The sequence below is a fragment of the Myodes glareolus genome, chromosome 13, assembly GCF_982192425.1.
Source record: "Myodes glareolus chromosome 13, mMyoGla1.1, whole genome shotgun sequence".
Classification (NCBI taxonomy): domain Eukaryota; kingdom Metazoa; phylum Chordata; class Mammalia; order Rodentia; family Cricetidae; genus Myodes; species Myodes glareolus.
The window spans coordinates 77,009,961-77,036,031 of record NC_142038.1 but is presented as its reverse complement, the minus strand read 5'-3'; the positions used below and the strand labels follow the sequence as shown (position 1 = coordinate 77,036,031).

The following is a 26,071-nucleotide window of genomic DNA, read 5'->3' as shown; positions in this document are numbered from 1 at the left end:
GGATCTATGGTGATAAGCAAAATATACATCAGTATGGTCATGGGCCACGGCCGATTCAGGCACCCTCTCCTCTGTCCAGAGAGCAATCTGGGGGATTTCTCCTTGGACCTGGGATCCCATATATAATCAAGTCTCCTGTAAACCCTAAAATGGCTCCCTTAGTTGAAATATATTGTTCCCTGATCCCATATTCATCCTACCTCCCTCCCCTCCCCCATCCCCGGCCACCAAGCTTTCCCTGTTCCTCCCCTACTCCCTTCTCTCTAGCCCTCTCCCCCTCCATCGACCCTCCCACCCCCCCATGCACCCGAGGTTACCTGGGACTCTTGTCTATTTCCTACCTCCTGGTGGATAGCTAAATAATCTTCATCAGGTTCATCTTCTTATTTAGCTTCTCTAGGATCACGAATAATAGGCTCAAAGACCTTTAATTATGGTTAGAATCCACTTATGAGTGAATACATACCGTGTTCCTCTTTTTGGGTCTGGCTTACCTCACTCAGTAAAGCGTTTTCTATTTCCATCCATTTGCATGCAAAATTCAAGATGTCATTGTTTTTTACCGCTGAGTAAAACTCTAATGTATATATGTTCCACACCTTTTTTAACCATTCTTCTATTGAGGGGCACCTAGGTTGTTTCCATGTTCTGGCTATTACAAATAGTGCAGCTATGAACATAGTTGAACAAATGCTTTTGTAGTATGTTTGGGAATCTTTAGGGTATATTCCCAAGAGTGGTATTGCTGGGTCCTGAGGGAGGTTGACTCCCAGTTTCCTGAGAAACCGCCACACTGATTTCCACAGTGGCTGCACGAGTTTGCATTCCCACCAACAATGGATGAGTGTTCCCCTCACCCCACATCCTCTCCAGCATAGGCTATCGTTGGTGTTTTTGACTTTAGCTATTCTGACAGGTGTAAGATGGTATCTCAAAGTGGTTTTGATTTGCATTTCCCTGATCGCTAAGGAGGTTGAGCATGACCTTAAGTGTCTTCTGGCCATTCGAAGTTCATCTGTTGTGAATTCTCTGTTAAGTTCAGTACCCCATTTTTTAATTGGGTTAATTAGAGTTTTAGTGCCTAGTTTCTTGAGTTCTTTGTATATTTTGGAGATCAGACCTTTGTCTGATGAGGGGTTGGTGAAGATCTTCTCCCAGTCAGAAGGCAGCCTTTTTGTCCTACTGACAGTGTCCTTTGCTTTACAGAAGCTTCCCAGTTTCAGTAGATCCCATTTATTCATTGTTTCTCTTATTGTCTGTGCTGCTGGGGTCCTACTTAGGAAGAGGCCTCCTGTGCCTAAATCTTGTAGACTACTTCCCACTTTCTCTTCTATCAGGTTCAAAGTGGACGGATTAATGTTGATGTCTTTAATCCATTTGGACTTGATTTTTGTGCATGGTGATAGATATGGATCTACTTTCATTTTTTTACAGGTTGACATCCAGTTATGCCAGCACCCATTTGTTAAAGATGCTTTCCTTCTTCCATTGTATACTTTTAGCTCCCTTGTCGAAAATTAGGTGTCCATAAGTTTGTGGGTTAATATCTGGGTCTTCTATTCGATTCCATAGGTCGACTTCTCTGTTCTTATGCCAATACCAAGCTGTTTTCAATACTGTAGCTCTATAATAGAGTTTGAAGTCAGGGATGGTAATGCCTCCAGAAGTTCTTTTATTGTATAAGATTGTTTTGGCTATCCTGGGTTTTTTGTTTTGCCATATAAACTTGATTATTGTTCTGTCAAGGTCTGTGAAGAAGTTTGATGGGATTTTGATGGGGATTGCATTGAATCTATAGATTGCTTTTGGTAGAATTGCCATTTTTACTATGTTGATTCTCCCAATCCAAGAGCAGGGGAGGTCTTTCCATTTTCTGGTATCCTCCTCAATTTCTTTCTTCAAAGACTTAAAGTTTTTGTCAAATAGGTCTTTCACTTCCTTGGTTAGAGTAACCCCAAGATATTTTATGCTATTTGTGGCTATCATGAAAGGTGATGCTTCTCTGATTTCCCTCTCTGCTTCTTTATCCTTTGTGTATAGGAGGGCCACTGATTTTTTGGAGTTGATCTTGTATCCTGCCACGTTACTAAAGGTGTTTATCAGCTGTAGGAGTTCTTTGGTAGAGTTTTTGGGGTCGCTTATGTACACTATCATATCGTCAGCAAATAACGAAAGTTTAACATCATCCTTTCCAATTCGAATCCCCGTGATCCCCTTATGTTGTCTTATTGCTATTGCTAGAACTTCAAGCACTATATTGAAGAGGTATGGAGAGAGTGGACAGCCTTGTCGCGTTCCTGATTTTAGTGGAAAGGCTTTGAGTTTCTCTCCATTCAGTTTGATGTTAGCTGTCGGCTTGCTGTATATTGTTTTTATTATATTTAGGTATGATCCTTGTATCCCCAGTCTCTCCAACACCTTTATCATAAATGGGTGTTGAATTTTGTCAAATGCTTTTTCAGCATCTAGTGAGATGATCATATGGTTTTTTTCTTTCAGTTTATTTATATGATGGATTACATTGATAGATTTGCGTATGTTGAACCAGCCCTGCATCTCTGGAATGAAGCCGACTTGATCATAATGGATAATTTTTCTAATGTGCTCTTGGATTCGGTTTGCCAGTATTTTATTGAGAATTTTCGCGTCGATGTTCATGAGTGAGATTGGCCTGTAATTCTCTTTCTTGGTTGTGTCTTTGTGTGGTTTTGGTATTAGGGTAACTGTAGCTTCATAAAAGGAGTTAGGCAGTGACTCTTCTGTTTCTATATTGTGGAATACGTTAAGGAGTATAGGTATTAGCTCTTCCTGGAAGTTCTGGTAGAATTCTGCATTGAAACCATCTGGTCCTGGGCTTGTTTTGGTAGGGAGATTTTTGATAACAGCTTCTAACTCTTCGCGACTAACAGGTCTATTTAGATTGTTCACCTGTTCTTGGTTCAACTTTGGTATATGGTATTTATCTAAAAAAATGTCCATTTCTTTTACATTTTCCAACTTTGTGGCATATAAACTTTCATAGTAAGATCTAATGATTCTCTGAATTTCCTCTGTGTCTGTGGTTATGTCCCCCTTTTCATTTCTGATCTTATTAATTTGCATGTTCTCTCTCTGCCGTTTGATTAACTTGGATAGGGGTTTGTCAATCTTGTTGATTTTCTCCAAGAACCAGCTTTTTGATTCATTGATTCTTTGGATTGTTTTCTGTGTTTCTATTTTGTTGATTTCAGCCCTCAGTTTGATTATTTCCAGTCTTCTAGACCTCCTGGGTGAATCAGCTTCTTTTTTTTCTAGATCTTTCAAGTGTGCTGTTAAGTCTCCAATGTGTGCTTTCTCCGCTTTCTTTAATTGGGCACTTAGTGCTATGAACTTTCCTCTTAGCACTGCTTTCATAGTGTCCCATAGGTTTGAGTATGTTGTGTCTTTGTTTTCATTAAATTCAAGGAAGAGATTAATTTCTTTCTTTATTTCTTCCTTGACCCAGGGGTGATTTAGTAGTTGACTGTTCAGTTTCCATGAGTTTGTTGGCTTCCTGGGGGGAGCATTGTTGTTCAATTCTAATTTTAGTCCATGGTGATCTGACAAGACACAGGTAGTTACTAATATTTTTTTGTATCTGTGGAAGTTTGCTTTGTTACCGAGTATGTGGTCAATTTTCGAGAAGGTTCCATGAGCTGCAGAGAAAAAGGTATATTCTTTCCTATTTGGGTGGAGTGTTCTATAGATGTCTGTTAAGTCCATTTGATTCAATACCTCCAATAGGTCTCTCAATTCTCTGTTTGGTTTCTGTCTGATTGACCTGTCCATTGGTGAGAGAGGAGTGTTGAAGTCTCCTACTATTAGTGTGTGTGGTTTGATGACCGCCTTGAGTTCTAGAAGAGTTTCTTTTACATATGTGGGTGCCTTTATATTAGGAGCATAGATATTCAGGATTGAGACTTCCTCCTGATGAATTGTTCCAGTTATGAGTATGAAATGTCCATCTCCATCTCTTCTGATTGATTTTAGTTTGAAGTCGATTTTGTTAGATATTAGAATGGCCACGCCCGCTTGTTTCTTAGGTCCATTTGCTTGGAAAACCTTTTCCCAACCCTTTACTCTGAGTAAGTGTCTGTCTTTGTGGTTGAGGTGTGTTTCTTGTAAACAGCAGAATGTTGGATCCTGTTTTCGTATCCAATCTCTAAGTCTGTGCCTCTTTATAGGTGAATTGAGTCCATTGATATTAAGTGATATTAATGACCAGTGGTTGTTGACTCCGGTCATTTTTTTTTTTTTTTAGGTAGTAGAGTGTATGTGTTTTTCTTCTTTGATTTGTGCTTGTGAATGGTCGCTAGATGTTCGAGTTATTGTAGATCGTGTTGGGAATGTTGGATTCCTTCGGTAGTGATTTTCCTTCTAATATTCTCTGTAAGGCTGGATTAGTAGCTACGTATTGTTTAAATTTGTTTTTATCCTGGAATATTTTGTTTTCTCCGTTGATAGTGAACAATAGCTTGGCTGGGTATAGTAGTCTGGGTTTGCATCCATGGTTTCTTAGTTTCTGCAGTACCTCTATCCAGGATCTTCTGGCTTTCATGGTTTCCATAGAGAAATCCGGTGTAAGCCTGATAGGTTTACCTTTATAAGTTACTTGACCTTTTTCCTTTGCAGCTCTTAAAATTTTTTCTTTAATATTTATGTTTTGTGTTTTGATTATTATATGGCGCGGGGATGTTTTTTTCTGATCCAATCTATTCGGTGTTCTGTATGCTTCTTGAACCTTCATAGGAATATCGTTCTTTAGGTTGGGAAAGTTTTCTTCTATAATTTTGTTGAATATATTTTCTGGGCCTTCGATCTGCAGTTCTTCTCCTTCTTCAATCCCTATTATTCTTAGATTTGGTTTTTTTATTGTGTCCCAGATTTCCTGAATGTTTTGTGAAGAGAATTTGTTGGATTTGCCGTTTTCTCTGACCAGAGCATTTATTTTCTCTATGGTATCTTCAGAATCTGAGATTCGTTCTTCTATCTCTTGTGTTCTATTGGTTATGCTTGATTCCGTAGTCTCCACTCGTTTACCTAGGTTTTCCATATCCAGCCGGTTCTCGTTTTGTGTTTTCTTCATTGCCTCCATTTCAGTTTTCAATTCTTGGACTGTTTCCTTTACTTGTTTGATTGTTTTTTCTTGGTTTCTCAGGGTATCACTCACGGATTTACTTATTTCTTCAAACTTTTTGTTATATTTCTCATCCATTTCTATACTCATTTCTTCAAACTTTTTGTTATACTTCTCCACCAGTTCCTTAAGGGAGTTATTCATATCCTGTTTAAGGGACTCTATTGCTTTCATAATGGCACTTTTTTCCACTTCATCTGGGTTAGAGTGTTCAAATCCTTCTGTTGTAGGGTCATTGGGATCTGATATTTTCATGTTGTTTTTCAGATTGTTGGAGGAGGTCTTGCCTTGGCGTCTGCCCATCTCTTCGATCAAATGCTCTCTATTGGAACTTCTGGTATCGGGTCAGGTTCCCTTGTTGGGCAGGGAGTTCACTGATAGAATGCCTACCTTTCCCCAAGCAGGGTATTGAAGCACAGGCACTGCCTCTTTCCGGGATGCCCCTACAGAGCAGGCCCAGTGTGCAAGGCAGCTGAACTGGGGAAATTTTATGGGCTCAGTGGGAGGGGAGAAATATAGAAATTTGTACCTGGATGGAAGCTGGGATGGCAGGTGGGAGAGCCTAGCAGGGTGGAAACAGCAGAGCAGGCTGACCTGGGAGTCTATGGGGTCGGGGAAAGTCCTAGCTCCCCCTCGCCGGGCCCCTGACGCGGGCCCGAATCAACTCACCACTCCGAAGGCCCTCTGGATGGAAGCTGGGATGGCTGGCGGGGAAGCTAGCAGGGTGGAGCCAGCAGAGCAGGCTGACCTGGGAGTCTATGGGGTCGGGGAGAGTCCTAGCTTCCCCTCGCCGGGCCCCTGTCACGGGCCCGAATCAACTCACCACTCCGAAGGCCCTCTGGATGGAAGCTGGGATGGCTGGCGGGGAAGCTAGCAGGGTGGAGCCAGCAGAGCAGGCTGACCTGGGAGTCTATGGGGTCGGGGAGAGTCCTAGCTCCCCCTCGGCGGGCCCGCGGGGGCCCGAATCAACTCACCACTCCAAAGGCCCTCTGGATGGAAGCTGGGATGGCTGGTGGGGAAGCTAGCAGGGTGGAGCCAGCAGAGCAGGCTGACCTGGGAGTCTATGGGGGTCGGGGAGAGTCCTAGCTCCCCCTCGCCGGGCCCCTGTCGCGGGCCCGAATCACCTCACCACTCCGAAGGCCCTCTGGATGGAAGCTGGGATGGCTGGCGGGGAAGCTAGCAGGGTGGAGCCAGCAGAGCAGGCTGACCTGGGAGTCTATGGGGTCGGGGAGAGTCCTAGCTCTTATTTTTAAATTTTTAATAAATTTTAATAAGTACTGTAATTCATCAAATTATGACAGGATCAATATAAGATATGTACCTACTTTATACACTACTTCTTTTAAAATTACTTTATTTTGTGTGCATGTGTGTGGATCTATGTATGTTTTGAGGTCAGAGGACAACTTTGTGGGAGTCAGCTCTCACTTCGACCATGTGGATTCTAGATCTCAGGCAGGCAGACTTGGCAGCCAGTTCTCCACTCTGAGACATCTCAACAGATGCCCTTTGACATTTCTTGCTAACATGTTTCATTTTGTTTGTTTCCCAAAAAAGTTGGCATTAGACTTCAAGGATTAAGCAAGCAACAGTAACAAAATTTTATTTATTTACTTACTTATTTTATGTCTATTTTACTTATTTACTTATTATTTACATGAATTCGTGTTTTGCCTGCACGTTTGTCTGTGTTAGGGTGTTGGATCCATTGGAACTGGAGTTACAGACAGCTGAGAGCTGCCATGTGGGTGATGGGAATTGAATTAAGGACCTCAGGAATAGCAGCCAGTACACTTAACCTCTGAGCCATCTCTCTAGTCCCCCATAATTTTATAATAGTGTTTTGTGATTTACTTTTATGTCTGCCTTTTCTTTGAGGAAAAATAATTTTGGTTCTCCATATTCTGTAATAATAAAACTCCATTTTAAAGCAAAGTTTAAGTCTAAAAAATTACACAAATGAAAAATGCCATTCAAGTAAAGCACGTGTTGTATTTGGCATGTAAATATTTTATTGATATTAATACATCTGTGAAGAAAAAGACACTGTCATTGTCTGAGAAAGGGTGTTTTACATCAGAAATTAGCAAATGCTTTAAGGTGAATTATTTCTGTGTAAAACTGGTAAAGCATTAAAAGAAGTATTAAAGATATATACTAAAACCCAAACCAAAACTCTTTCCTAAAAGTAATTACATTAAAAAGATAATTGCAATAAAGTTTCTTTAAACTGTTGACTTTCTATGATTTTATTTATCAGTATAAAACTTAGTTCTTAAAACAGCCCCAATGTGAGATGGAGGAAGGACAGATATGAGAGCAAGGAAAGAGATATCTTGATTGAGGGAGCCATTATGAAGTTAGCAAGAAACCTGGCTCTAGAAAAATGCCCAAGAATCCACAGGGATGAGCCCAGCTGAGACCCTAAGCAATAGAGGAGAGGGTGTCTGAACTGACCTTACCCTGTAGTCAGACTGATGATTATCTGAAATATCATCATAGAACCTTCGTCCAACAACAGATGGGAACAGAGACAATGACCCACATCGGAGCACTGGACTGAACTCCCAAGATCCAGTTGAAGAGTGGAGGAAGTGAGAGTATGAGCAAGGAATTCAAGACCATGAGGGGGTCATCCAACTGAGACAGTTTGCCTGAGCTAATGGTAGCTCACCAACTCCAATTGGACTGGGAGTGAATGAGCATGGGAACAACCAAGCCCCTCTGAAGGGGGTTGACAGCTCGGGCAGACTGAGGGGCCACTGATAGTGACACTGAGATCTGTCTGTACTTGCATATACCGACTTCATGGGATCCTATTCTTTTTGGATGTAAACCTTGCTCAACCTAGATGTAGTAGGGAGGGCCTTGAACTTTCCACAGGGTGGGGTACATGACACTTCCTTAGGGTTGGAGGGTTGGGGGCAGGGTCTATGGAGGGAGAGAGAGGGGACTGGAAGGAGGGGAGGAAGTGGGAATTTGGATTGGTATTTTTTTAAGTAATAAAAAAAAAACAGCCACAATGCAAAAACAAATTAAAGCATGGGCTGTTGCAATTGAGGTGGAGGCTATTAGCAGCAAGCCTACCCACACCCCACTACTCCCACTACTCCTAGTACCAAAAGTGCTTCATGGAATGCCTAGCCTGGGGCTCTGAGTAAAATGATTCCTAAGTCACTATCCTAGACCCTATGGAGGGATGTTTATGCAAGACTACTTCAGTGAAAAAGAGTATGAGATAATATATCAAGACATCACAGCATAACTAGACTGCTTGTGTTTTGACTATAGCCAGTTATTTTAAGCAAACACTTATTTGATTAGTTGTCTGTACATTTGATTAGTTGTCTTACCCTTTTCTCCAGGCAACTACTGATGTAGTTCCATTGGATTATATGATCTCCAAGAGCTTCATTATATAAATTTTGCACATTCTACAAATATCTTTGGCATTTAGTTGTACATTAAATATCACAATATAACTCACAGATTTTAAACTAAGACAGTAACCTCTGACTCCTGCTATTACAAATCAGAACTGGATAAAATATATATTAAAACACTATCTCAAGACTTTACAAAGTGAATGCAACAGACAAATTGTAGCATGGACTCAAAAATTAAAGAATCACAGGACTAGAGAGATGGGTTTTGCAGTTAAGAGCACTAGCTGCTCTTTCAGAAAACCTGGGTTCAATTTTCAGCACCTACATGATGCTTTGTGAAACCATCTGCAACTCCAGTCCCAAGGGTCCAGTGCCCTTTTCTGGCCTCTGCAAACAGTGCGGGCACATGGTGCACTAACATACACACATAGAACATATAAAAAAGTGAGTTTTCCCTTTCCCTCTTTTCTCCTATGACTTTTCTTTAAGGGAAAAAATGAACTGCAGAGCTTCTTAGCAGCACTTATACAGGGTGTTAAAACTCTAAGAAGAAACTATCTCTCTGCACAGAACAGTAAAAAAAGATACTTCTTTTTTTTAAAAAAGTGAGCTGGAGAAGAGAATGACCCCAGAGACGAGTAAGAGTCTCCCAAAGCAACAAGTTACCTGTGAGTTGCGTATGCATGAGGTGGGCCTGAGGCAAGAAGCACTAACTTCAAGAACTGAACAAAGGCATCAACCTCTACACCTCTGCTCTTCTGAACCAGGTAACTCCATGTTCTGCTCTGTGCAACGTAAGATGTTTAACAACACTTCTGACCTCTACCCACTGCATGTCAATCTCCAGTGACTCCAGATCCCAAGGGACCGCACAAGCTGGACATATATATGGAGTGTGAGTGATGTATAGATACAAATTGACATTGATAAAGATCTGGAAAGGTAAGAAACCCTGTTTGCAGACAGGAATTTTAAAAATTTGCAGTCAAAAGCTAATATGATTGGTCATCTGCAAAAATAACAATAATCATTTAAAATAACACTTTTTAGGCTTTTACAAGACTCATACATATCTAAACAATGAATATTCAAAAAGTCCTAAACACAATAAAATGAGTCTAAAAATGAAGAATCTGTTAAAAGTGACTACCAAGATGACATATTTGTTAAGATGGTCAGACAAAGGCTTTCAAGCAAGTAAAATTGAACACATGAAACAAAAGAAGAAAAATAATTTATTTGGCAAAGGAATGCGATTATATAAAGAGAACAAAAGACGATGGAATCAAAATTACTTCTTTGAGGACTTTTTAAAAAATCCTGAAATGTATGTGGAACAACAATAAGCCTGCAATAGCAAAAGCCATCTCAAGCAAAAAGAAAAAGCAGAAGGATAACTTTAAAATATATTACACAGTCATAGTTATCAAAGTAACACAGTACTACCACAGAATAGGCACATAGATTGTGATGGTTACTGTCATCAATTTGACAGAATGCATAATCACCCGGGGATACAACCTCTGGGTATTCCTGTGAGAAACGATCTAGATTAGGTCAGCTTCTGATCACGCCTTTCAGACTGATACAAGTTTCCCACCCTCCTCCTCTTCAGACTGTCTTTCTACATAGCCACTAAGAGTTGCCCACTAACTGCACAGGTCCTGGACCACACTCCAGCCTGAAAACTACACATGGCAGAAGAGTTATTCTCCAAAGGAAAGCCATTGATGATGCATTTTCAGTTGCCAGTATTAATTGGATTGCTTTCATGACATTGCTTCCTGTGTCAAATGTGCAATTTGCTTCAACCTTTTACTGACCTTGCAGGTTACTGATGCTCATTTTCAGCATTATGCATCTAAAAACAAATAATTTTTGGACTTTTGTTCTTAAACAAAAAGATAGTTCTTAGACCTCAGGAAATCCTCTGCCTCTGCCTGCTAAGTACTAGGATTATAGATGCAAGCCACCATGCCCAACATAGTTTGATAAATGTTTAAGGGACTTTGTTTTTTCATATGTGTATATATATATATGTGTGTGTATACATCTATAAGTGTATTGTCACATGTATGCAATTGCCTGTGGAAACTGGAAAAGTTTTGGATCCCCTTTGTTAGAGTCAGAGACAGTTCTGAGCTGCCCTGTGTAGGTGCTGGGAACCAAAACCAAATCTATCCTCTGGAAGAAGAGCAATCACTCTCAAGCACCAGATTGTGTCTTCAGGCACTTGATAAACCTTTTTATAACTCTTGGTATGGATTTTGATTTTTGTCTGTTTCTAGTGTTGTTACTGAGATGATAATATGGTTTTCTTTTTTATGTTGATATGATACAATCACAGTCATTAAAACATATTAGGCCAGCATTTCAGTGCTTGACTAAGCCTTCAATTTGTCATGAGGCACTATCATTTTTATAAATTGCTGCACTCAGTATACTACTTTTTTATGGTTTTTCAAGATAGAGTTTCTGTGTGTAACAGTTCTGTCTGTCCTGGAACTTCCTTTGTAGACCAGGCTAATCTTGAACTCACAGAGATCCTCCTATCTCTGCCTCCTGAGTGCTGGGATTAAAGGTGTGCACCACCATTGCACTTGTATGTAGGTACGCCACTTGCTTGCCTGGTGCCCAAAGAGGTCAGAAGAAAGTATCATATCCTGAAGAGGAACACACCAGAGGAAGTGGAACACAAATCAAATCATCCCACACTAGCTCCGAATAGAGTATAATAAGGGGTTCTTTATTAAAGGAGAACTCATTGATCACAACGAGGAAAAGGAACAGAATCCAATATCCAGATGTGATAAGTCGGGAGAGTGAGCAGAAGGACCCTCACACATTTTGGTACCCAAGGCCTCGCTCAACCTGGTCCAGCCTCTGAAAGGCCATTGGCAGAAGGAGTTGCCCATCACCTCCCCATTTTATCTAAATAAGAGAGTTCCAACCCCAATACAAAACTATATATAATGAGAACAGATATCAAGTATAAAAATTAGAATTATTGGGGCTGGAGAGATGGCTCAGTGGTTAAGAGAACTACCTGCTCTTCCAGAGGTCCTGAGTTCAATTCCTAGCAACCACATGGTTGCTCACAACCATCTACAATGAGATCTGGTACCCTCTTCTGACATGCAGGCAGACATGCAGGCAGAGAACTGTATAATTAATTAATAAATACACCTTTAAAAAATTAGAATTACAACCAACATGAACAATATTAAGCAATTTATTTTATTCTATCCTAAGGAGTCTAGGTCTTGTATTAGAAATGGCTTGGCTAAGTCATAAGAGGAAAATAACTACGACTATCTAATCTTCAACCCCATCAAAGGCCTGAAAAGGGAGATAATATTTCTTGAGTAGGAAGGAAGTGCCATGAAGCAGCTTCCAAAATGTGCAGTATATGAGAGAGACAACTGACTACCTGGGCAGTCACCCAAAGTCTCATTTGCAACATTGGGGCAACCAACTTTGGCTAAGGCCTAGAGTAACTGACAGACTATTTTTAGAAGCAGGAAAATTTTCAAAACTGTATTACCCTGTCTTAGCAAGGTTTGTCAGTCTTTTTTCTTGTATTCTACTTGTCCTGTCCAGATAATGCATTTTGTCAGTGACCGAGGCATGGGCAGTTCCTTGCCCAAAGGTCAGTTTTTCCAGGAAGAAACAAGCTCCAAGTGGAGTATCTTCAGTGCTCAACATTCTCTCAGAAATAGATCAGTGCTGTCAGGAGCAATTGTGTCTCACATCAGCTGAATCCTAAGTTATTTAAATGCCATATTCTACAGTTCTTTGAAGTGGTTGCAGATTACCTACCTATGCAGAATACCATCTCTATGTATCTAAAGAACCTGATTAATCTAACTACAAGTATGACAAACATGGGTGACTATTGACCTATACAATACTTAATGCCTATATAACGTAAAGAATAAGACTTCATATTAGAATATTAAACAATCTTTAAACAGCTGTGTAGCAAATGAGGACAATGACCTCTAAATGTAAACAATGTCTAAGTATCTTTTTTATATTAAAAATTTCTTTTTTTTATTAATTTTATTGAGCTATACATTTTTCTCTGGTCCCCTTCTTTCTTCTCCCCTCCCCTTCAATCCTCTCCCATGGTCCCCATGCTCCCAATTTACTCAGGAGATCTTGTCTTTTTCTACTTCTCATGTAGATTAGATTTATGTATGCCTCTCTTAGGGTCCTTATTCTTGTCTAGGTTCTCTAGGATTGTGATTTGTAGGATGGTATTCTTTGTTTAAAAACCACTTATGAGTGAGTACATATGATAATTGTCTTTCTGGATCTGGGTTACCTCACTCAATATGATGTTTTTAGATCCATCCATTTGCCGACAAATTTCAAGATGTCATTATTTTTTTCCTATTATGTGATAAGTATCTTGATTAGAGGTAGAAATGAGCCATTATGTTCAAGACAGCGGGTTGTGGCAGGGAACCTAAGCCCTGGCAGGTGGGCTGCAAGCAGGCTAGAAATGTGCCGAGGCTGGCAACCCAGGAGCACAGTTGCAGGGGCAGGGGAGTGTCTCGGTAAGCATGGACTTGTTCCCACGTTGGGCAGCAGCTGAAAAGGAACACACCTACAGAGGAAAGGGAACGCGAATCAAATCATCCCTCACTAGCTTCCAAATAAGGTATAATAAGGAGCTCTTCTTTATTAAAGGAGAACTCAGGGATCACAATGAGGAACAGGAACATAATCTACATCCAGGTGTGGCGAGAGGGGAGAGAGAGCACAAGCACTTTTTGGTACCCAAGGTCACGCCTCTCAAGGCCATTGACTAAAGGAGGTTCCCATCAATATTCCCTCGATCTGGAGTTATGGGTGGTTGTGAGCCTTCATGTAGATACTGTGAGCCAAACCCAGGTTCTCTGAAAGAGCAACAAGTGCCATTAACTGCTAAGCTATCTCTCTAACCCCCAACAGTGTTATTCTTTTATTCTCTACTCATTTGTGTGTTAAGTACTGGAAACTAAACCTAGGGCCTCCATGTGCTAGAAAAGCTAGGCAAGTACTCTACCACTGAGCTATATCACAACACTTTTTTTTTTTAATTTTTGGTGTTTTGAGACAGTGTCTTGCCAAATTACCAAAGGTAGCCTTTAACTCACTCTGTAGTCCAAGAAAGACTTATCCTTCTGACTTAGTCCTGAGGAAATAAAATAAGGCTTACACCACCAGCCCCCGATACTCTACTACTTTTTAAAACTTAATTGTTCTACTCTCTTCTGATAAGTGTCCATGCCTCACATATGCAGTAGGTGTCTTTATGTTTCCTTTATCTCTATCTGGTTTTGTTTCATGTATTTTGAAGCCCTATTGGTAGGTCTATGCACATTTAGAGTTATTACTTCTTTTGGTGGGCTATCTATTTGTAATTGTGTTGTGTCTCTTTTTCTCAACAGTCTTAATACTTCCCCTTCAGTGTAAGCTGTCCAAATTCATGACCTGGAAGTATTCCATCTCACATTCCTGAGTTACATATCTTAATCTAATTTAGTCAGAAAATCTAGTAGTTTATATGCTTCTAAAAACAGATCTATTGAACTGAGAACAAGTTGAGAACTGCATGACTAAAGCACACAACCCCCACGTACAAGGCCGTCTCACATCACCAAAAAGGAGAAGTTTTAGAAAGTGTTCTGTGAACTAGTTTAGTGAGTGTGTTGAAATGGTATATGGTGCCTTCTGCTGAGTTTTCCTCTACATTTGAAGGAACTCTAGCCTGTTTCCTTCTTTATACTTCCTCAGCACTAACATTTCCCCATAAGAAATAATTATCACAGTGACACTCCCAATCCTTATCTCTCTCTCTCTCTCTCTTTCTCTCTCTCTCCCCTCTCTCTCTCTGTCTCTCTCTGTCTCTCCCTCTGTGTGTGTGTCTCCTCTCTCTTCTCTCTCTGTCTCTCCTTTCTCTTTCCCTCTCTCTGTCTCTGTCTGTCTCTCTGTGTGTGGCTCTCTCTCTCTCTCTCTCTGTCTGTCTCTGTCTGTCTGTTTCTGTCTCTGTCTCTCTCTGTGTGTCGCTCTCTCTGTCTCTCTCTGTCTCTCTCTGTCTCTCTCTGTCTCTCTCTCTCTCTCTCTCTCTCTCACACACACACACACACACACACACTCCCTAAATGGCAACCCAAATTCCTGAGGGAGCCAAGATCTACTTGATATCTATTTCTGTATCTGTGGGTAGTAGAGAATTTTGTCAGGTTGTTTTTAGTCCTAACAAGGCAGCATTCACCAATATAACTGGCTGTGTCACTGGTGGAGAAAATTGTATGCCCTCCCTACCTACTCATGGCTATTATGTCCCTTGCAGAGCCCTTTTCAAAAACAACAAAAAGAAAAACTACAAACCAAAAAACAGCCCTTACAGTCAAGAGAGAAGAACTGTCTTTGGTGAGATTTGGCAGAGAAGTTAAAGGACAAAAAGTGGAACTTCCCTACTGAGTCCCAGCTCTTTCTTCTGGGATGTGAGGATTATAACACCTGCCTCAGGGGGTTGTTGTGAGAATGAACTAAGATTAATGATATGGTTCAGTAGGTTAGGGCATTTCCTGCCAAGCCTGGATGACCTGAGTTCTCTCCCCAGAACACACAGGTGGAAATAGGGAACAGACTCCTTCAATTTGTACTCTGGTTTTCACATGCATTACAATACATAAATAAGATATGCTAAAAATAAAATAGTCTAGTGTGCTATAAAACATTTGATGCTAACTATTAGTTTTCACTTCTCTGTGTACCAACAAGATTTTTGTTGGGATTTGAAAAGTTGATTTTTTTAGCTTATATTTCCTTCAAATTCTTTAACTTTAGAGAAAGACAGTTGGCATTTGAAGATATCCGTCCTGGTGTTGGGGACTGAACCCAAGGCCTTGCAGTGCAGGCAAGTCTGCTACTGAGCCAAATCCCAAGCCTTCAGGAAATTATTTTAAAGTCCTTTATCCTTTCTGTTTACTGCTATGCTTTCCATCTTCAATGTGGGTTATTAAATCCACCCACAATATTCTCAAAAAATTCATATTAATTGAAAGTATTTTAAGCTTACAGAGTAATTTCATAAACACATATGGAGCATTTTATCTTGTAGAGACTAAAATTGAAAGTTAAAAATCCCCTGTTCTTTTTGGAATGCACTAACCCTAAATACCAGTTCTTGAATAAATACTAAATTTCAAGTTCTCAGATTTCATATCCACTCATTTTAAAGTTTACAATAAAGTCTGTGTGGTTTTTTAAAAAGATTTATTTATCAATTATGTATACAGTGTTCTGCCTGCATATACACCAGGTCTCATTACAGATTGGTGTGAGTCACCATGTGGATGCTGGGAATGATGGGGTTAAGAGCAGTCAGTGCTCTTAACCGCTGAGCCATCTCTCCAGCCCTGTCTCTGTGTTTTTTTGAACATGTCAATAATAAAAATAACTAAAATGTAATTATATTTTTAATTGGCATGGATTACACTGAATTTAAAACTTCTTTTAAAAATTAATATTATTGTGTTGTGTGCGTACCTGTGTAAGTTTATATGCACCATGTGTGTGCAGGAGGCCAGAAGATGCAAGCAGATCTGTCTAGAAATGGAGTTACCGGCAGTTGTGAGCTACCATGTGGTTCTTAGGAACTGAACCTGGATCCTCTGAAAGAACAGTACAGCTTAACAGCTGAATCCATCTCTCCAGTTCTACTATGAGTTAGCAATATATCTTTGAACAATAACCTGATGTGCCTGTATAAATATGACCATTGGTAGAAACTTTATGAAGTACTATTGAAAACATACTCTGGGGCCAGTGAAATGCCTCAGCAGATAAAGATCCCTGCTGTGCAAACCTGACAACCGAGTTCAATCCCTCATTCTCACTAGAAGGAAAGAACTGACTCTCAAAAGTCTTCTCTAATTTCCACATATGTAAATAGTACATATAGACTTGTACACACTCATCATACACACTCATAACAATAGTAAATAAATAACATTTTTTTAAAAAATACTCTAGGAAGTTGTTTTTTTTAAGAACAAAAAATACAAATCTGCTTAAGTTTGTTTTATGTACATTTTCTTTTCAAAGTAGAGATCTTTCTCAATTCTTTGCGCTCTAATTTAAATAAATAGAAGTTCTATGAATTCTGTGATTGGAAGAAAAAGACACAAATATATTCACAGTGACTAAGAATTTTAAAGTTGGGCGGTGGTGGTGCACACCTTTAATCCCAGAATTTGGGAGGCAAAGGCAAGTGGATCTTTGTGAGTTCTAGTGTATCCATGGCTACACGGAGAAACCCTGTCTCAAAAAACAAAAAGAAAAAAACTTCATATGTGAAAGACAAAAATATTTTTATATATTAATTATTTCTGTTTGGAATAATTTGGAAATAGAAATGTTTATATTTTGGTTTCTGAGTGAAATGATATCAGTATTCTTTTTGGTCACTATTAATCTTCATGATAGGAATCTGGAGAGATAGCTTGTTGGTTAAAAGTACTTGTTGATCTTACAAAGCACATGGGTTCAGTTTCCAGCACTCACATGTTAGCTCACAACCATATATAACCCAGTTCCAGGGGATCCGACACCCTTTTTCTGGTCCCTTCAAGACACTACATCCATGTGATGCAGGAAAACAACATAAAGTAAAATAAGTAGGTCTTTAAAAACCCAAACCAAAACATCTTATGGTGTGGTTGAGTATAGATATCAGTTGGTAGGGTATTTAACTAGCATACATATGCCCTGGAACCATCCCTAGCACTGGATAAACTAGAAATAGTGATGCACACTTAGAATCAAGAAATCAGGAGGTGAAGGCAGAAGGGAGCAGATGCTCAGGAGCATCTTTTGGCTACATAGGGAGTTTATGACCAGTCTGGGCTAGAGACCTGTCTCTAAATAATTGCATAAGTAAGGAAGTAAATAGAGCCTCATGAAAATATTTTTAAATTCATCCAAAAATACAAGTTTTAAAGAAAAGTACTTTTATATTTTTATATAGTGTTTTAGTTTATCCTTTAGAATAAACTCTAGTTTAAAGCTATGGTGGTCTAAGAGAGTCTTCTTTCTATGTGTTGCTTTCATTGGTTAAATAAAGAGACTGCCTTGGCCTTTTGATAGGACAGCAGCTTAAATAGGCGGAATAGACAGAACAGAATGCTGGAAGAAAGGAGGTAGAGAGAGAGAGAGAGAGAGCTGCCATGGAGCCAGCTACCAGGTCAGGCATGCTGAATCTCTCCCAGTAAGCCACAGTCATGTGGTGGTACACAGATTATTAGATATGGGTTAAAGCAAGATGTGAGAGTTAGCCAATAAGAGACTAGAACTAATGGGTCAGGCAGTATTTAAATGAATACAGTATTTAAATGAATTTGTGTTGTTATTTCGGGGTATAAGCTAGCCAGGTGGCCAGGAGCCAGGAACGCAGCCCACTGCTCCTCATTACAACAGAGTGGCGCTCCAATGTGGTCTACTAACTCCACGTAAAACCTGAGAGAGCTTAAAAAGGAGAGAGCTTTTTGCTGTTTGTGGGTGGCATGCCACAGAGAGAATTCCTGACTCAGCAGCCTTACAAAAAAAAAAAAAGTCGTGCCATTTTAAAACGCAGCTTCCTGGGCCCTGCTGCAGGTGCAATCTCCGGCTATGGAGCATTTGTGGGCTTGGATGTTTGTGTGTCCACTTGGGATTGGGAGTAAAGTAGCTGAGACCATGCCCGTGGCTCAGCTCTTCCTGCCTGGGTAGGCAGTGGGATCAGGTCTACTAAGAAGTGACAATTTTAAAGCACCGTCTTTCTGGGCTCTGCTGCCATTGTGACCTCTGACTCTTTTGGGAGACGGAGCATTTGGAGTAAAGTGCTACAGTTTGTTTGATGGCAACTAGGCTCGCTGTGTACCTAAAAGTGGGACATTGCCTGCCGTGGCTCAGAGGCACAAGCAGCTCTGCCATGCTAGTGGTGTAATATGCAAGGCTCAGAGGCATGAGCAGCTCCACCATGTTGGACTGGGCGGGGCAAGCTCGCAGTACCTGTTTTTGACCTAGGAATGTCACAGCTTAGATTCTTAGGTGCTTAGTGATTTAAAAGCACAAAGCAAAAACAGACAATGCAATAGGACAGATTCAGACATAAAAGACTTCTAAATGAATCAAAGTGTTAGATAGACATATGTAGGCTTGGGAGAGAGAAGAAAAGAATATAGAGAATAAAGTTAATGCTTGAAAAAAAGGGTAAAGTCTTTAAAGAGACAGAGTACAGATATTTATAGATTAAAAAAATAAAGAAAAATAAGTCACATAAAAATGGAAAATTCACAGAGTTTTGGATTCTGTATATTGTATTTTCTTTGAACTTTTTGACTGTGAAGGAGCTAAATACAGAGAGACATTTCATTGTGTGGGCTGCTAAGCTGATCAACATGTATGTTCTAAAGGTATCATGACTTCCAAATTTGGGTTTAAGGATATGATGCTTTGGAAAAGAGGGCTTCTTTTGTTTTCACAGAGGATGAGACCCTGTGGATTGCTTCTATCCCAATATGGTATAATAAACCATACCCTCCTGAAAGGTTGCTGTGAACACCCTCAAAAAATTACTTTAATCAACTGCTGACTGAGATGAACCTAGAAGACAGGTTATACCATGAAAGACCTAATTAATAGTGCCCCTATACAGCAGGAAGAAGTTTGGAGAGAAAAAACTGCGCCCATATTCTCAAATACTGTTTATAAATGTTCTTTTACATTTAAAGGGGGATATGATATAGATATAAATAATTTGCATTGGTATGGATTTTAAGGTCAATTTTGTTATATGTATATATATATATTTATATATATGTATGTATTTCTGATCTTGATTAAGGTATTGTGATTATGTAGTTCATTTTTAAAATGTAATGTATAATTAGGAAATATAAGTTGTTAATGGATAATCATTGATAATAATCAAGCTTGTAGTCATGTTAGTTAAATTTTCTAGAAATATAGAGATATATTTCAGTTAGATAGGCATTCTTCATATCTTTCAAAAGCTACAGAATATGCCATTTTAAATGTTTAAATAACTTAGGGCTTTTCATTACAGTGAGACACGTCTGTTCTTGAATCTACTTCAAGAGAAAGATGGGTATCGAAGAGGCTCCTTATGGAGTCTGATAGCCATTTGGGCAAGAAACTGCTCTTGCCTGGACTGATGCATAAACTGGACACAAAGAACCCACAGAGAGAGGATTGCTGAACTTGCCTAAAGGTGATATGGTCTTTCGGAGTTCCTGATTCATGAAAGAGTCTGCGAGACATTCTGCAGGATACAGAAGAATGTAACTGAATTGTCTCTGAAATTTCCTGCTTCATGGAAATGTCTGCTGGATACTATGGGCCTGAAGGTTGAAGATGGATGCCCCAATGGTACAAAAAACTTGGGTTGCTGTCCAGGCAGCAAGATGTCTCTGTCATTTCTAGAGTTTTGGAAGTTTCTTACTTCTTGTTTACTTAGGTAATAGTATATCCTTCTGGAATCTTTGTTGGAGTTGAAGAATGGATAGATATAGTTTTTCTTAGTTAAAATAAAAGATAAAGTAGATATAAATATTGTAACTGTGATTCTTGCTTGATAACTATTTTGTTATATATAATTTTACCATGTTAAAGTTAAAGCCTTTCTTTTTTGTTTAAACAGAAAAAGGGGAAATGGTGTAGGTGGGTCTTCTTTCTATGTGTTGCTTTCATTGGTTAAATAAAGAGACTGCCTTGACCTTTTGATAGGACAGCAGCTTAGATAGGTGGAGTAGACAGAACAGAATGCTTGGAGAAAGGAGGTAGAGAGAGAGAGAGCTGCCATGGAGCCAGCTACCAGGTCAGGCATGCTGAATCTCTCCCAGTAAGCCACAGTCATGTGGTGGTACACAGATTATTAGATATGGGTTAAAGCAAGATGTGAGAGTTAGCCAATAAGAGACTAGAACTAATGGGTCAGGCAGTATTTAAATGAATACAGTATTTAAATGAATTTGTGTTGTTATTTCGGGGTATAAGCTAGCCAGGTGGCCAGGAGCCAGGAACGCAGCCCACTGCTCCTCATTACAACAGAGTGGCGCTCCAATGTGGTCTACTAACTCCACGTAAAACCTGAGAGAGCTTAAAAAGGAGAGAGCTTTTTGCTGTTTGTGGGTGGCATGCCACAGAGAGAATTCCTGACTCAGCAGCCTTACAAAAAAAAAAAAAAAAGTCGTGCCATTTTAAAACGCAGCTTCCTGGGCCCTGCTGCAGGTGCAATCTCCGGCTATGGAGCATTTGTGGGCTTGGATGTTTGTGTGTCCACTTGGGATTGGGAGTAAAGTAGCTGAGACCATGCCCGTGGCTCAGCTCTTCCTGCCTGGGTAGGCAGTGGGATCAGGTCTACTAAGAAGTGACAATTTTAAAGCACCGTCTTTCTGGGCTCTGCTGCCATTGTGACCTCTGACTCTTTTGGGAGACGGAGCATTTGGAGTAAAGTGCTACAGTTTGTTTGATGGCAACTAGGCTCGCTGTGTACCTAAAAGTGGGACATTGCCTGCCGTGGCTCAGAGGCACAAGCAGCTCTGCCATGCTAGTGGTGTAATATGCAAGGCTCAGAGGCATGAGCAGCTCCACCATGTTGGACTGGGCGGGGCAAGCTCGCAGTACCTGTTTTTGACCTAGGAATGTCACAGCTTAGATTCTTAGGTGCTTAGTGATTTAAAAGCACAAAGCAAAAACAGACAATGCAATAGGACAGATTCAGACATAAAAGACTTCTAAATGAATCAAAGTGTTAGATAGACATATGTAGGCTTGGGAGAGAGAAGAAAAGAATATAGAGAATAAAGTTAATGCTTGAAAAAAAGGGTAAAGTCTTTAAAGAGACAGAGTACAGATATTTATAGATTAAAAAAATAAAGAAAAATAAGTCACATAAAAATGGAAAATTCACAGAGTTTTGGATTCTGTATATTGTATTTTCTTTGAACTTTTTGACTGTGAAGGAGCTAAATACAGAGAGACATTTCATTGTGTGGGCTGCTAAGCTGATCAACATGTATGTTCTAAAGGTATCATGACTTCCAAATTTGGGTTTAAGGATATGATGCTTTGGAAAAGAGGGCTTCTTTTGTTTTCACAGAGGATGAGACCCTGTGGATTGCTTCTATCCCAATATGGTATAATAAACCATACCCTCCTGAAAGGTTGCTGTGAACACCCTCAAAAAATTACTTTAATCAACTGCTGACTGAGATGAACCTAGAAGACAGGTTATACCATGAAAGACCTAATTAATAGTGCCCCTATACAGCAGGAAGAAGTTTGGAGAGAAAAAACTGCGCCCATATTCTCAAATACTGTTTATAAATGTTCTTTTACATTTAAAGGGGGATATGATATAGATATAAATAATTTGCATTGGTATGGATTTTAAGGTCAATTTTGTTATATGTATATATATATATTTATATATATGTATGTATTTCTGATCTTGATTAAGGTATTGTGATTATGTAGTTCATTTTTAAAATGTAATGTATAATTAGGAAATATAAGTTGTTAATGGATAATCATTGATAATAATCAAGCTTGTAGTCATGTTAGTTAAATTTTCTAGAAATATAGAGATATATTTCAGTTAGATAGGCATTCTTCATATCTTTCAAAAGCTACAGAATATGCCATTTTAAATGTTTAAATAACTTAGGGCTTTTCATTACAGTGAGACACGTCTGTTCTTGAATCTACTTCAAGAGAAAGATGGGTATCGAAGAGGCTCCTTATGGAGTCTGATAGCCATTTGGGCAAGAAACTGCTCTTGCCTGGACTGATGCATAAACTGGACACAAAGAACCCACAGAGAGAGGATTGCTGAACTTGCCTAAAGGTGATATGGTCTTTCGGAGTTCCTGATTCATGAAAGAGTCTGCGAGACATTCTGCAGGATACAGAAGAATGTAACTGAATTGTCTCTGAAATTTCCTGCTTCATGGAAATGTCTGCTGGATACTATGGGCCTGAAGGTTGAAGATGGATGCCCCAATGGTACAAAAAACTTGGGTTGCTGTCCAGGCAGCAAGATGTCTCTGTCATTTCTAGAGTTTTGGAAGTTTCTTACTTCTTGTTTACTTAGGTAATAGTATATCCTTCTGGAATCTTTGTTGGAGTTGAAGAATGGATAGATATAGTTTTTCTTAGTTAAAATAAAAGATAAAGTAGATATAAATATTGTAACTGTGATTCTTGCTTGATAACTATTTTGTTATATATAATTTTACCATGTTAAAGTTAAAGCCTTTCTTTTTTGTTTAAACAGAAAAAGGGGAAATGGTGTAGGTGGGTCTTCTTTCTATGTGTTGCTTTCATTGGTTAAATAAAGAGACTGCCTTGACCTTTTGATAGGACAGCAGCTTAGATAGGTGGAGTAGACAGAACAGAATGCTTGGAGAAAGGAGGTAGAGAGAGAGAGAGCTGCCATGGAGCCAGCTACCAGGTCAGGCATGCTGAATCTCTCCCAGTAAGCCTCAGTCATGTGGTGATACACAGATTATTAAATATGGGTTAAAGCAAGATGTGAGAGTTAGCCAATAAGAGGCTAGAACTAATGGGTCAGGCAGTATTTAAATAAATACAATTTGGTTGTTATTTCGGGGTATAAGCTAGCCAGGTGGCCGGAAGCTGGGAACGCAGTCCCCAACCCCCACCGCTCCTCATTACAACACTATGGTTGCATTTCAATTGTACAGCATTTACCTGAAATATGTGGGGCCTTGACGTCAGTGAAATCAAATTCTATTTTAAAAACAATTCTGTGATTTTTTTTTTGAGAGTGTTGACTCATTGTCTTACAGCATCTAGGTTACTGTCAAGAAGTCCAATGCAATTCTGATTATTTATCTCTTTGCTATATCTTCCTAGAAGGCTTCGGGGTATACACTCTACTGTTCTAATGGTTAGTGTCCCTTCATCTCAGTGTTGCACAGTAGCTTTATCAGTCTTCTTGAATTTTGTTTTGTTGTTGTTTTAGTAGAATTTATTTTTTAAATCAGTTTCTGATTCCCAGCAAAACTGAACAAAACCCACAGAGTTCCCATATATCCTCACCTCCTCAGACACACCAGCCTTACTCTCTGTCAACATTAGAAGAGTATTTTTGTTACAACTGATGGACACACATTGCTATCATCTACAGTTTTCATGAAGACTCACTTTTGATTCTGTACATTTTATGAGACTTGACAGATGAATAATAGCATGTAACTACTACTGTAGTATCATACAGAATCATTTTCCTGCCCTAAAAATCCTCTATACTTTGTCTATTCCTCCTTATTTCTCTTGGAAACCACTGGTCATTTTTCATTGTTTCTTTACCTTTGCCTTTTCTAGAATGCCATGTAGTTCAAATCATATAATTGCCCGTTTAGATTGGCCTCCTTTACTTGGTAAAATGCATTCAAGGTATCTTTGTGTCTTTCCCATCTTTTAGTTTCTTTGTCTCACTAATGTTCTGTTGTCTTGGTATACCACAGTTAATTTGTCCACTCCTTACAGAAAGATCTCATTTCTAGTTTGAAGCAAATATGAACAAAGTGGCAATAGGCATCTATGTTCAGGTTTTGTGTAGATGTTGTTTTTAAACCACATGACTAAATAGGCAAAGAGTAATTTTTTTAAAATAATTCATTTGTGCTTTTATGTGCACTGGTGTTTTGCCTGCATGTATGTCTGTGTGAAGGGGTTACAGTTGTTTGCCATGAGGTTGCTGGGAATTGAACCCAGGTCCTCTGGAGGAGCAGTCAGTGCTCTTAACCACTGAGCCATCTCTTCAGTCCCTGTAAAGAGTAATGTTACTGGATTATGTAGTAGGGATTGGTGTAGGAGGTTCTTCTGTTCATGTGTTGCTTTCATTGGCCAATGAATAAAGAAACTGCTTTGGGCCTGATAGGGTAGAACTTAGGTAGGCAGAGGAGACAAAACTGAATGCTGGGAAGAAGGGCAGAGTGAGAGAGATGCCGCCATGGATCTCCTGCCTAGGATGGACCCTGGTTAGAATCTTGCTGGTAAGCCACAGTCATGTGGCGATACACAGATTAATATAAACGGGTTAAATTAAGATGTAAGAATTAACCAATAAGAAACTAGAGCTAATGGGCCAAGCAGTGTTTCAATGAATATGGTTTCTGTGTGATTATTTTGGGTATAAGCTAGCTGGACGGCTGGGACAAACGAAGGGCCACCCTCCTCATGTAACAAGGGATATGTTAAATCTTATAAGAAACTGTCTTAACTGGTTGTTCCAATATATATCTATGGTGGTTTGAATAGGTATGGCTCCCATAGACTCCTGTAGACTTGTGTGTTTGAATTCTTGGCTCAGAGGGAGTAGAAGTATTAGGAGATGTGGCCTTGTTGGAGGAAGTGTGTCACTGTCAGGGAAGGCTTTGAGGTCTCACATGCTCAAGCTATGTCCAGTCTCCTGATGCCTATAGATAAAGATGTAGAATTTCAGCTCCTTCTCCAGCACCATAGACATGCCACCATTCTTCCTGCCGTAATGATAATAGACTAAACTTCGGAAATGGCAAGTCAGCCTCAATTAAATGTTTTCCTTTATAAGAGTTGCTGTGGTCATGTTGTCTCTTCACAACAATAAAAACGTAACTAATATAGCATCCCAACCTACAATAACTGAGAGTTCCCATTGCTTCTCACCCTCTTCAGCATTTAATATTAATGCTTTGAATTTTGGTCACTTTGATAAGTAGTGGTATCTCACTGTTGTTTTAATATCCAATTCCTTATAACATATAATACTGTACATTATTTCATGTTTATTTTCCACTTATATTAATTCTTTTGTGGAATATTTGATTGTGCAGGTCTCAGTTTTGAATTAGGTAGTTTTCTTATGCTTAAGAATTATTTGTGTATGTTGAATACAAGCCCTTTATCAGATATGTTCTGATACAGATAATGAGTAAGGGTTGGCTCTCAATTTATGACTTTCCCTTTCATTCTCTTAATAGTATCTTTAAAAATATTTATTTTTATTCATGTGTATATCATGTCTGTGTATGTGCGTGCATGTGTGTGTGTGCATGCATGTGATGTGAGTGTGTGTGTGTGTGTGCGTGCCAGTGGCCACAGAGGTCAAAAGAGGGCATCCAGTCCTCTGCAGTTGAAGTTACATACAGTTGTGAGTCACCTGATGTGCATACTAGGAATTAAACTCTGATCTCCTGTAAGAGCTGTGAGTGCTCTTAACTACTGAGCCATCATCTCTGTAGCCCTTTAACAGTATCCTCTGCTAGGCAGATTTATTTTTGTTTTTGTTTGAACCCAAACCTTTGCATGCTCAGTCTAACAGTGAGCAACATCCCTAATCCTTTTTGTTTTGTTTTTGTTTTTTTAGATAGTCTTGCTATACAGCTCAGACTGGCTTTGAACCTGTGATTGTCCTGCATCAGCTTCTTTGTAATCCTGGAATTATAGACAGTTGCCATTGTGC

At 39.5% G+C, this 26,071-nt stretch overlaps 1 long non-coding RNA gene across 3 annotated transcripts in view; it reads left to right on the top strand.

Annotated features, from left to right (window-relative positions):
- LOC125409168 (uncharacterized) overlaps window positions 1-22,786 on the top strand; it is a 40,436-nt gene extending 17,650 nt beyond the window's left edge. Inside the window, exons 4-7 of one of the 3 annotated variants that reach the window (XR_015734751.1) lie at window positions 9,148-9,308; window positions 9,389-9,483; window positions 19,646-20,056; window positions 22,283-22,786. This is a non-coding gene — a long non-coding RNA (uncharacterized LOC125409168). Of the gene's footprint in view, window positions 1-9,147; window positions 9,309-9,388; window positions 9,484-19,645 lie in introns of all 3 variants that reach the window. The other 2 variants (XR_015734749.1, XR_015734750.1) reach the window with 2 other exon arrangements.
- Window positions 22,787-26,071: the final 3,285 nt, after the last annotated feature.